At 44.7% G+C, this 12232-nt stretch overlaps 1 protein-coding gene across 2 annotated transcripts in view; it reads right to left on the reverse strand.

Moving 5' to 3' along the window:
- The window catches only part of ror2 (receptor tyrosine kinase like orphan receptor 2), a 153063-nt gene that overhangs the window by 61475 nt on the left and 79356 nt on the right, over nucleotides 1–12232 (reverse strand). The window lies entirely within an intron of this gene.

Below are 12232 nucleotides of genomic sequence, written 5' to 3' on the forward strand. Positions count from 1 at the left end.
AGAAGAAAATGTAAGCCAGTTACCAATACAGGATCCTTCTGCCAAAGTGTTTGCGCACCTTGGCAGCATGAACAGCCAGTTTTCGGATGAGGAACAGGGAGACTTCTCTCCTTACCCAGAGCAGGGCCCCAAAGTCACTTTTGAGTTTCCTGCAGAGCAGAGCGTCATAGCGGGGAGCTCACCCTTGCTCGAGCTACCTGTGCCTCCTGCTAAAACCCTAGGTCAGTCAATCAGGGCCTCAAGGCCAAGTGCTAGTTGGCCCTTACAGACAGCTGCACAGGGAGCCACCGATTCGTCAGTGGTCGATGTCATCCCTCCAAGAGGCCAAAGGTTGACGCAAGGTACACGGTGGGAGTCCACTCCACAACAGCAAACTCCTCAATTGTTCCCTTCGACGCCAGAGTCCCAGCTTGTCTCCATCATCAGAAGCCCCAGAAGAGATCTTAAGGACAAGGGTGTCGAAAAGTTTTCGGACAAGCCTGAGGAATTTCTTCTCTGGAAGGCCACCTTCCAGAGAGCAATCAGAGACTTAAAGTTATTGCCTGAGGAAGAACTGACTCTTCTGGCTGCATGGTTGGGCCCAGCCTCATCCTCACAAGTTAAGAAGATCTACGCAGCCCACGTAGCCGATCCCGACAAAGCCCTGGAAAAGGCCTGGGCCAGGTTGCAGCAGAGGTATGGGGCCAGCACAGAGATTGAAGCATCTCTTATGGACAAGCTCCAAAGGTTCCCAGCTTTAAAACTCAAAGACTTCAAACTCTTGTGGGACCTTAGCGATCTCCTTACGGAATTAGAGTCGGCCAAGGAGAATCCAGAACTGCCCGGTTTGAAGTGCCTCGATCAGCACCTGTCCCAGAGGCAGATCTTGACCAAGCTGCCCTTCACTTTGCAAGAACGCTGGGGACAGGAGGTCTTCAACTACAAGGAGGCCCACTCCCAGGCATACCCTCCATTTTCTCATTTGGTCCAGTTCATCACCAGGGCGGCCAGAGAAAGGAATGATCCGCAGACGGGCCTCCCCACCTTATACCAAGGGACCCATCCAGGGAAGGCATCTGAAGTGGACAAGAAACCACCTAGAGAGGCCAATAGACCTGTCAGCGTAAAGGCAGTCGAAACTCAACACAAGACTGATGAACCCAGGTCGGAGGTAAAAGAGTTGCTTTGCCCTATCCACCAAAAGCCTCACAGCTTGGCCAACTGCAGGGAGTTTAGTAGAAAGTCATACAAAGAAAGGCAACAGCTAGTTCAAAAGCAGGGAATCTGCTTTAGATGCTGTGGAGCAACTCCACACTTTGCGTCCAACTGCAAAGAAAACGTCAAGTGTGAGAAATGCAACAGCCTCAAGCATTGCACCGCAATGCACAACTCCAGTGTCATCTCCCACCCCAAAGGGAACGTTTCACCAAAAGAAAAGTCAGCAGTCGAAGACACCGACAAGCCAGTCGTACCAGAGATGCAGGTGGAGGTTTCAGCAGTCGCCTGTACAGAGCTGTGTTCTGACTCGCACCAGTACAGAGTTTGTCATCCTATCTGCCTAGCGGATGTATATCCAGCCAAGAGCCCTTGGCTTAGAAAGAGACTCTATGTGGCCCTGGATTCACAGAGCGACGCCTCCCTGGCTACTCCAGAGTTCTTCCGCATGTTTGACCTTAAAACCAAGATGGTTGACTACACTATGACTACGTGTGCAGGAAAAAAGAAGTTGCAGGGTCGCATAGCATCTGGCTTTGTTGTCTCCTCTTGCGACCAGAAGAGACAGTTCAAGTTGCCAGACCTGATTGAGTGTTCCTCTATTCCCCGGAACAAAAGGCAGATTGTCACCAGAGAAGTTGTGGAGGCTCATCCACACTTGCGAAGGCTAAAGAATGCTATACCAGCCTTTCGGCCAGATGTGGACATTGCCCTTTTGCTTGGCTCGGACTGCCCGAGCTTGTTCTGTGTGAACGACCAAGTTAAAGGACCTCCAGGTGCACCTATCGCACAACAATTGCCATTAGGCTGGACAGTCATAGGCCCAGTGTGCATAAACAAGATGCACCCACTATCGTCGTTGGACTCCAATCAAGCACAGGTGCTTAAAGGTGGACGTCCTACACTTGTGCGCAGTTGCCTAAGTCATATCTCGGTCTACTGCCAAGCAATAACTCCAGAGTATTCCTCCATCTTCAAAGTCTCTGAGAGAGACGAAGCCACAGCGCTCTCGAAAGATGAGCAAAGGTTTTCGGACATTATGAATGCTCAAGTCTCACGAAGTGCAGAGGTGAAAGCCTGCAAATCAACCACAGAAATCAAGATGGGCCAAAGATCTTGTCTGGAACGACACCATTTTGAACGTTTTTCAGAATGGCACAGTCTTCTTAGAGCAGTTGCTAGGCTTATACATCGCTTAGTCTGCAAAGATAGTCAGCCTTTGCAAGTTCAGGACATGTTGAAGGCTAAGGGAGTAATATTCAGGTCAGTTCAGAGGCATGAGTTTAGTCTAGAAATAGCCAGGTTAGAACAAGGGCTTGACACCCCCAGCCGGAGTTTCTTGCGTGAGTTAAACCCATTTCTAGACAAGGAGGGCATTTTAAGAGTGGGAGGGAGGTTAGCTAAGGCTAAACTCAAAGTGTGTACAAAGAACCCCATCATTGTACCCCCCAATAGCCATATTGCTTTGTTGTTGGTTCGTCACTACCATGAGAAAATCCATCATCAGGGTAGAACTCTAACTGAGGCAGCCCTTAGAAATGAAGGTCTGTGGGTAGTTAATGCCAAAAGGTTGGTTAACAGTTGTATTTTTAAGTGTGTCAAATGTCGGCGACTCAGACGTAACTGTCAAAGTCAGTTAATGGCAGAACTACCTCAGGATAGGACTTTGACAGACCCACCCTTTTCCCATGTGGGAATCGATGTGTTTGGTCCTTGGGAAATTGTTACCAGAAAAACCAGGGGTGGTGTTGTAAATAATAAAAGATGGGCGGTTTTGTTTACTTGTTTGTCAAAACGAACTGTCCATATAGAAGTCATAGAAGGGATGGACACTTCATCATTTTTAAACGCATTAAAAAGGTTCATAGCCCTCAGAGGGCCAATTAAGTCAATTCGGTCGGACTGTGGCACCAATTTTGTAGGTGCGACCAAAGAACTCAATTGTGTGTCTAGGTTTGGGAGAGACCCAAAGGTTCAGAACTTTACGAATACTGAACAAATTATGTGGACTTTCAATGTTCCTCACGCCTCCCACATGGGTGGTGTTTGGGAGAGGATGATTGGTATTAGTCGCAAAATCCTTAATGCCATGCTTTTGAGTCATAGGTCATTGACGCATGATGTTTTGGTGACACTTATGGCGGAAGTTACCGCAATTATCAACAACCGGCCGCTGGTTCCCCTTACCAGTGACCCTGAGAACTTACAACCACTGACTCCTACACTTATTTTGACACAAAAGGTGCCAGGATGGAAGGACATCATGTTGCCAGTTCCGGACGGAACTCACCGTGCCCTGTGGAAACAGGTGCAGTCCTTGGCCAACCACTTTTGGAAAAGGTGGAAAGCTGAGTACTTAAGCCAGCTTCAAGCTAGAAGAATCTGGCAAAGCCCACAGGACAACATTGAGGTTAACAACGTTGTGTTGTTAAAGGACAAAGACTTGCCCCGCCATGCGTGGCCCATGGGCATTGTATTAAAGACCTTTCCTTGCCCGGACGGTAAGGTCAGGAAAGTTCAATTAAAGACTTGCAACAGAGGCAAAGTGTCCATTTTGGACAGACCAATTAGTGTCCTCGTGTTGCTTATTGGAGATGTTTAAAGTTCTAGTGTTTGTATTGTTGTGTATACAAAGGTGTTTGTATGTTTTTGATTGGTAAATTCCCACATCCTGGGAATTTAGCGGGGAGTGTTCCGTCCCCCAGGACGATGGTTTGCCTTACCTATTGGTCGTTTGTTTGTTTTCCCTCCTTTACATTTTGTTTGAGCCTCTGGCTGCAAAAGCCTAGGAAAAGTGGCTTGGAATCTGCAAGAGCTGGCTGCAGTTTTCTTTGCAGTGATTGGTCAAAGAATGCAACATCTTAGGACCGCCCTTTTTACCAGGGTCTAGTCTCCATTTTGGAGCTTCATTCTGGCTATAGTCTTCCAACGTGCTGGAGCTGTGCAAGGCTAACTGGGACAAATCATCCTCAAAACCAGGCCAATCTAAGCCTATCCAAATTAGATAAGTATTGAATTATACTGATCTGGAATAGGAATTCTAGTTAGAGGAGCAGGGTTATTCCATCGCTTCTAGAACTAATCTTTGCTGTAAAGATAGGGAAGGAAAGAGTTTCTCCTTCTAATATAGGCAGCGTGATTAGGGTATAGTGGTTTTATAATCACCTTTGCTTTCTGGAACCAGGGATAATTCTGTACCTAAAACCTATAGAAATTTGTTTCATTTTCTGCAACTTTAAGATCTGTGCCAGGTTTACAACCTTGTATGAATAAACATCCTTTTTTGAAGTTATCCAGACTCAGTCGTTCAATATCTATAGGACAGCTTATAGGGATTTGCAGTTCGCCCGGATAAAGGACAGCACGTTTCAGTTTTATAGTTTTTTATTGTCCGGCGGACGGCACATCGTCCATAAATCCCTATTAGCACGGCCAATTGATAGGAATTATAGCAGTAGCCACATTGTTATCTGCTCTTGGGGTGCATCTATACTGTAGAGTATACTGGGAGTAGTAGTTTTCCAAGATATTTATTCTTCACTGTCAAATAGTGCTGGTGCCTCATCAAACTCCAACTCCCATAATTCCAAAGCACTGAGTCATGGCAATCAAAGTGGAGTCAAACTGCATTAACACTAAAGTGTAGACCAGATATGGGCAAACCCAGGCCCGGGGGTTGGATTCGGTCCTTTGAGCTCTTTTCTCAGGCCCTCTTACTCACCTTTCTATAAGTATGAGGACGTGGCACCCATCCCGACATGTGGCCCTCAAGTTAAAAAGTTTGCCCATGCCTGATGTAGATGCATTGTCTATCACACATCTGCTATTCTCACAAAATGTATTGTATGAAAGACTGAAGTTCTTCCAGAAAGGAGTAAAACAAAGTCAAATAAAATATGCACTTTGGGCCATATTTGCACAAGTGTTGATTTATTCTAATCAAGCTGTGGTTAAAAAAAAATCTTTATTTTATCTCTTTTCAATCATGTAGAAAATGATGGCTATAAAATATATCAAGGTGCCATAGAAATAAATTATTTTTACTTCCCATGGGATAGGGTAAGAAAAATTCACATTACTATGATTATATTTATCTATTAGAAAATTATTCTTCATGACTATGTATGCAGTATTTAATTTGAGGACATTACATATCTACATACTTCATAACTAAACTGTTAATAAGCTATATTTTCTGAACAAAACCAAGCACATGCAAAGGGAAAAAATCTTGGTTTTACAGGCTTCTGTCATGGACATATGAAGGCTTAGGGGGAAAATTCTCATTTCCCCCTAAGCCAGGGAAATTTGCCTCCCACTAAACTTTCTGAAATATTCCAGGCTCTATAATGGGCTTTCACATATCCTGCCTAGATAGCAAAATGTTTTAGAAAGACCAGAAAAATAACCTTGATCAACTCTGACAAAGAACAGAACTGCAAGTGCTTTTGAAAGCACCATGAAATTTAAGGAAATATCCACAGATGAATAGGATGAGATGAACACTCTGTGAAGTTATTGTACTCCACAAATAGAAACAAAAGTTGTTTACAATTAGTGAAATATTCTTATAAGGGTCACTTGAGATATTGCCAAACTGCTCATAAGCATCAGCATTTAGAAAGCAGTGGTTGTTATTTCTTACACATTTACTTTCCTCTACAATAGTGGCAGGATTTAATGCAGATGTTCTATTAAACATAATGAGAAGTAAGGTTCCGAAATGTAATAGGGCTGACTTACTACATTCTTCAGACAGCAAAATAATATATCACAATGGGGTGGGAGAAGGGAGAAGCAGCATAAGGAAATTTAAACCAGAGTCCAGAATTTACTTGCTATGCCCTGTGTTCTTCCACATGGAGAAATTTACCATCTGATCTTGCCCTGACCCAGCAAGGTGTGAAATATGCTAATCTAAATGACAGAATTATACAAGTTGTGTACCCCCCACCAAAAACACTTGAGACCAGAAAGGTTTTGAATTTCAGATTCCCCACCCTCCATAAAATCACAGACCAGGGGATTGGATCATCTAGTCCAATCCCCTGCCATGCCAGAAAATACCATCAAAGCACTCCTCACAGATGGCCATCCAACTTCTGTTTAAAAACCTCCAAAGGCGACTTCACTACACTCCAAGGAAGTGTTTTCCACTACTGAACAGTTCTTACCATCAGGTAGTTCTTCCTAATATTCAGATTTTGGAATATCTGTATTTGCATATGGATAAGTAATTTTATACACAATATTTACAATTAAAAATTGTGTACATCAAACCATCAGAAAACAAAGGTACAGTAGAGTCTCGCTTATCCAACATAAACAGGCCGGCAGAATGTTGGATAAGTGAATATGTTGGATAATAAGGAGGGATTAAGGAAAAGCCTATTAAAAATCAAATTAGGTTATGATTTTACAAATTAAGCACCAAAACATCATGTTATACAACAAATTTGACAGAAAAAGTAGTTCAATACGCAGTAATGCTATGTAGTAATTATTGTATTTACGAATTTAGCACCAAAATATCACAATGTATTGAAAACATTGACTACAAAAATGCGTTGGATAATCCAGAACATTGGATAAGCGAGTGTTGGATAAGTGAGACTCTACTGTATCACTATCTCAGTTTCAGGTTTGGGGGTATTTGGGATATTTGAATTCAAAATCTTAGTTACCCTTACAATCCATTCCACTTTTTTTGTGCCATGGAAGAGGGGAGCAATGTCCCCCAATCCTTATTTCAGCTATAATAAAATAAATAATAAAACAACAGATTTCCCACTGTAGCTGAATGAACTCATCCTGTTGATTAAGCTCATTCGAATTTATCAATAAAATGCAACTGAAAATTGTTGCTTAAGATGAAACTGAACTTTTAAAGACTTTGTCACTTTTGATGCAGAAAATAGATTAGTGTGATCTTCTCTGATTTGCTTCAAATTTCCTGGCGATAGTTAGGCAATACTTCCAAAAAAGCAACTGAACCCCATTTGGTCTCTGGTTGAGATACTGTCCCCCTCAGGGAAACAGCTGTCTTAGTGCAATTAGCACAAATTGACCCCATGATTGCAGGCTAACAGGAGGAAGCCTGCATTCCAGGCATTCCCTCTCTCTTTTGCAAATTAAAAAGAGACTGCTCTTGAGAGGGGGAGAGAAAAACTGCAATTCAGCAATTAGGAGATCAATTCTGAGGAAGTGTTAGGTGGAGGGAACGTAAGAGAAACAAACCTGTAATAGAAAGCACATTTAAAAGGCTATTTTACTATAATAATTTACAACTATACATGCCATCTTACTATTTACGGTTTTAGCATTAATACAGTATTCTCATTAAATTCAAGAACATTTTCTATGTTCATGTGCTCCTCTTCTGATTTTTTGTTGTTATGTGCCTTCAATTCATCTTGGACTTATGACAAATTAAAACATTTATCACAAAGTTTTCTTGACAAGATTTGTTCAGAGAGCTCTCCTCTGTAAGGCTGAGAGAGTGTGATTTGTCCAAAAATCGCTTAGTGAATTTCCATGGCTAAGAAGGGATTCAACCGTGATCTTCAGTTATAATCTAGTGCTCAAAGCTCTCCCTTTTCTGGTACAGTACAGTAGAGTAGTCACAAAGAAAATCAAATTAAATTACTGTAGACCTTTCAAGTGTGTCACAAAGCATCTCTAATTTTACCTGTGGGACAAGTAACAAGCACCTTTTAAAGCAATTTCTATAAACTTCTAAAATGATAGAAATAAATAAATAAATAAATAAATAGCAGTATCTCAAATACCTTCGCACGAACCTACCTCCATCTCCTTCCTAAAATTATCTTTCATTTTACTTTGTCATTTCTCATTTCATATGAACCTGTTTGTACCTTTTCACTCATAGCATGCTTTCATAACTAGTGGATTCATCCTGCAGAAACAGCTGAAATGACATCTCAGCAGAAAGACAATTCCTACTACTGGAGGCAAAGTTTAACAAATGTCCACATTTTACCTTTGAGAACTCCTTTTCAAATCTATAGATATAGAAAGGAAAAATTATAATTGTGTTTGTAGCATGACCACAGTAAGGGAAGTAGCTTAAGGTTTAAGGTCCTGCTGTTAAATGCTAGGTCTGTGAGTGGTAAAACAGCTGCCATTCAGGACTTAATCCTGGATGAAGTAGCAGACCTAGCATGCATTACTGAGACCTGGTTGGATGAGCTGGGGGGGGGGGGGGGTAAACCTTACCCAGCTCTGTCCACCAGGCTTCAGAGTGCATCAGCAGGCCAGACCTGGGGGGCGGGGAGGCGGGGTTGCGGTGGTCTATCGTGATTCCATCATCCTGACCAGGTGCCCTGTTCCGCAATTTTCAGGATTCGAATGTGTCCATCTGAAAGTGGGTAACCGGGACAGTCTGGGGCTTCTACTTGTGTACCGACCACCCCGCGACACAGTAGTCTCCCTGCCAGAGCTTGCGAGGGTGATCTCCGACGTGGTGTTGGAGTCTCAGCGGCTTGTTGTGCTGGGAGACTTCAACGTCCACGCGGAGGCCGCCCTGTCTGGCGCAGCTCTGGACTTCATGGCCACCATGACGACCATGGGATTGTCCCAAGTGATATCAGGGCCCACCCATGTAGCTGGCCACACTTTGGACCTAGTCTTTGTTGCGGACGAGGGAAATGTCGGTGTGGAAGAGGAAAAAATTCTTCCATTGTCATGGACCGATCATCACCTGATCAGCTTTAGACTTACTGTAACCTCTAACCTCCGCAGGGGTGGTGGGCCCATTAAGCTGGTCCGCCCCAGGAGACTTATGGACCCAGATGGATTCCTGACGTCTCTTGGGGATTTTCCTGCCATGCTGGCTGACGATCCTGTTGATGTCCTGGTAGATCTCTATAACACGGAGGTCTCCAGGGCAATAGACACGATCGCCCCTGAGCGTCCCCTCTTGTCGCATCGGTCCAAACCAGCCCCCTGGTTCACTGGGGAGCTGGCAGTGATGAAGCGTACGAGGCGGGGGCTAGAGAGCCGTTGGCAGAGAACTCGAAGTGTATCTGACCGAACACGGGCTAAAGCCTCTCTTAGGGCATACTCCGTGGCAATGCGCGCAGCCAGAACGACTTTCTCGACTGCGCGCATTGCGTCTGCAACTAATAGACCAAGAGAGTTCTTTCAGGTGGTCAGGGAGCTCCTCCATCCCCCTGAGGAGGAGGGGCCTTCTGATCACCTGACAACCCGATGTGGCGAGTTTGCACATCATTTTGCAGACAAAGTCGCTCGAATTCGCTCCGACTTGGACACTGACATTAGTGCAGAACCAGGGGATGTCTGTCAGATTTTATTGGATTCGTTTCAACTTGTTCAGCCTGATGACGTTGACAAGGTTCTTGGAGCGGTGAGGGCGACCACTTGCATCCTAGATCCTTGCCCATCCTGGCTTATTAAACTCGCCGGTGGGGGGCTGGCTGATTGGTTTTCGGGTATCATCAATGCCTCTTTGCAGCAAGGGCATGTTCCATCTTGCCTTAAAAGGGCAATTGTGAGGCCCATTTTAAAGAAGGCGACTTTAGATTCATTATTATTGAACAACTACCGGCCAATCTCCAACCTCCCATTTTTGGGCAAGGTCCTGGAGAGAGTGGTTGCTTCTCAGCTCCAGGAATTCTTGGTTGAGACCGATTATCTGGATTCGTCACAGTCTGGCTTCAGGCCTGGTCATGGGACTGAAACGGCTTTGGTCGCCTTGGTGGATGACCTCCGCAGAGAACTAGACAGGGGGAGTGCATCCCTTCTGGTTCTCCTGGACATCTCAGCGGCTTTCGATACCATCGACCATGGTATCCTTCTGGGGCGGCTCTCGGGAATGGGTCTTGGGGGCATTGCTTTGCAGTGGCTCCGCTCCTTCCTGGAGGGTCGTTCCCAGATGGTGAAGCTGGGGGACACCTGCTCGGACCCCTGGCCTTTGACCTGTGGGGTCCCGCAAGGTTCCATTCTCTCCCCCATGCTTTTCAACATCTACATGAAACTGCTGGGAGAGGTCATCCGGGGTTTTGGAGTTCGGTGCCATCTCTACGCAGATGACACTCAACTCTACTACTCTTTTCCAAACTCCAAGGAAGCGGCTCAGACCCTAAACCGGTGCCTGGCAGCTGCGTCGAACTGGATGAGGGCTAACAAGTTGAAGCTTAATCCAGACAAGACAGAGGCCCTCCTGGTCAGTCGTGGGACCAATCGGGGTATTGGGTGGCAACCTGTGCTCAACGGGGTTGCACTCCCCCTGAAGGCGCAGGTCCGCAGTCTGGGGGTACTCCTGGATTCATCTCTGGCGCTTGATGCCCAGGTGTCGGCGGTGGCTGGGAGGGCCTTTGCACATTTAAAACTTGTGTGCCAGCTGCAACCATACCTCGAGAAGTCTGATTTGGCCACGGTGGTCCATGCCTTAGTTACATCCAGACTGGATTACTGCAATGCTCTCTACGTGGGGCTGCCCCTGAAGACGGCCTGGAAACTCCAACTGGTTCAAAGATCGGCAGCCAGATTTCTAACGGGAGCCGGCTATAGGGAGCACACAATGCCCCTATTAAAGCAGCTCCACTGGCTGCCGATAAACTGCCGGGCCCAATTCAAGGTGCAGGTTTTGACCTATAAAGCCCTACACGGCTTGGGCCCTACCTATCTCCGTGATCTCATCTCCTCCTATGAGCCAGTGCGGACCTTGAGATCTTCCGGGGAGGCTCTTCTCGCGCTCCTACCACCGTCTCAAGTGCGGCTGGTGGGGACGAGGGAACGAGCCTTCTCGGCAGTGGCCCCCCGGCTCTGGAATGCATTGCCAAAAGAGATCAGGCAATCCCCTACATTATCCAATTTCCGTAAGGAACTGAAGACCTGGTGGTGTCGGCAGGTTTTTGAGTAATTATATTGGACTACCGCCGACTTCTGAGCCTGAATATATTGCATTAGATTTCCCTTTATGGTTCCCGTCCCCTTGATCTGGTCATGTAAGTGTGATTTATTGTTATAATTGTATTATTTTACTTTGTTTAATAATGTGTATTATGTTGTTATGTAATGTTTGTGTTGCTTTTATGACTGTAAACCACCCTGAGTCCCATCCGGGAGATAGGGCGGTATATAAATAAAGTTTTATTATTATTATTATTATTATTATTATTATTATTATTATTATTATATTATTTGCTAAAATAGTGAAAGAATGTTGTCCTCCCTTTTGCATCTCAGCAGAATGAAAGAGATCGTGAGATTTAAGAAAGAAAGTGATGGCCATATTTGAACATTATGGGTATCCCTGCAGCTTGTTTCACATCATAAATCGAACATGGAACAGAACACATTGTTTGCATGGAAAGGTTTCCAGATTCATTCCTTGGCATCTACAGGTAGGGATGGAAATCACTCATGTCTCACATCAGTGAAAGCTTATATTGACCAGTCCATAAGACAAGTAAATGATTTCCTATGCTCAGATTTGCAGTGTGGAAATGTGTTCCCTGGGAATAAGCTTCTGTAAAATTGCATTAGGCTTTTGGGGATTCACAAGATGAGGTGCAAGAAAATGCTCCCAACAGAAGAACCACCAAGCAGCACATGAAGTGGTCAGCATGACCAAGGATGGATCTAAATTGTAGAATTAATGCCATTTGATACTACTTGAACTGCTATGGCTCAATGCTATGAAATCGTGAGAGTTATAGTTTGAAGAAGCCCTTGCATCCTTTTGCAGCAAATGATAAAGAGCTTGTACGACTACAACTGGGCTTGGTCCCCATGTGAGCTGCCCCGAGACCCCTCAGGGAGATGGGGCGGGATACAAAAATAACGTTGTTGTTGTTATTATTACAACTCCCATGATTCTACAGCACTGAGCCATACCAGTAAAAGAGGCATCAAACTGCATTAATTTTACTTTATAGATACACCCCAAGAGACTAGCTGCTATACTAACTGTATTTTATAGCACCAGTACTCTTAATACATTTCTAGATGCATTTTGCCCTCCTCTGAGATAATAAACAGAGGGTTTTAGGGT

This window comes from Anolis carolinensis, chromosome 2, assembly GCF_035594765.1.
Source record: "Anolis carolinensis isolate JA03-04 chromosome 2, rAnoCar3.1.pri, whole genome shotgun sequence".
NCBI classification, from domain to species: domain Eukaryota; kingdom Metazoa; phylum Chordata; class Lepidosauria; order Squamata; family Dactyloidae; genus Anolis; species Anolis carolinensis.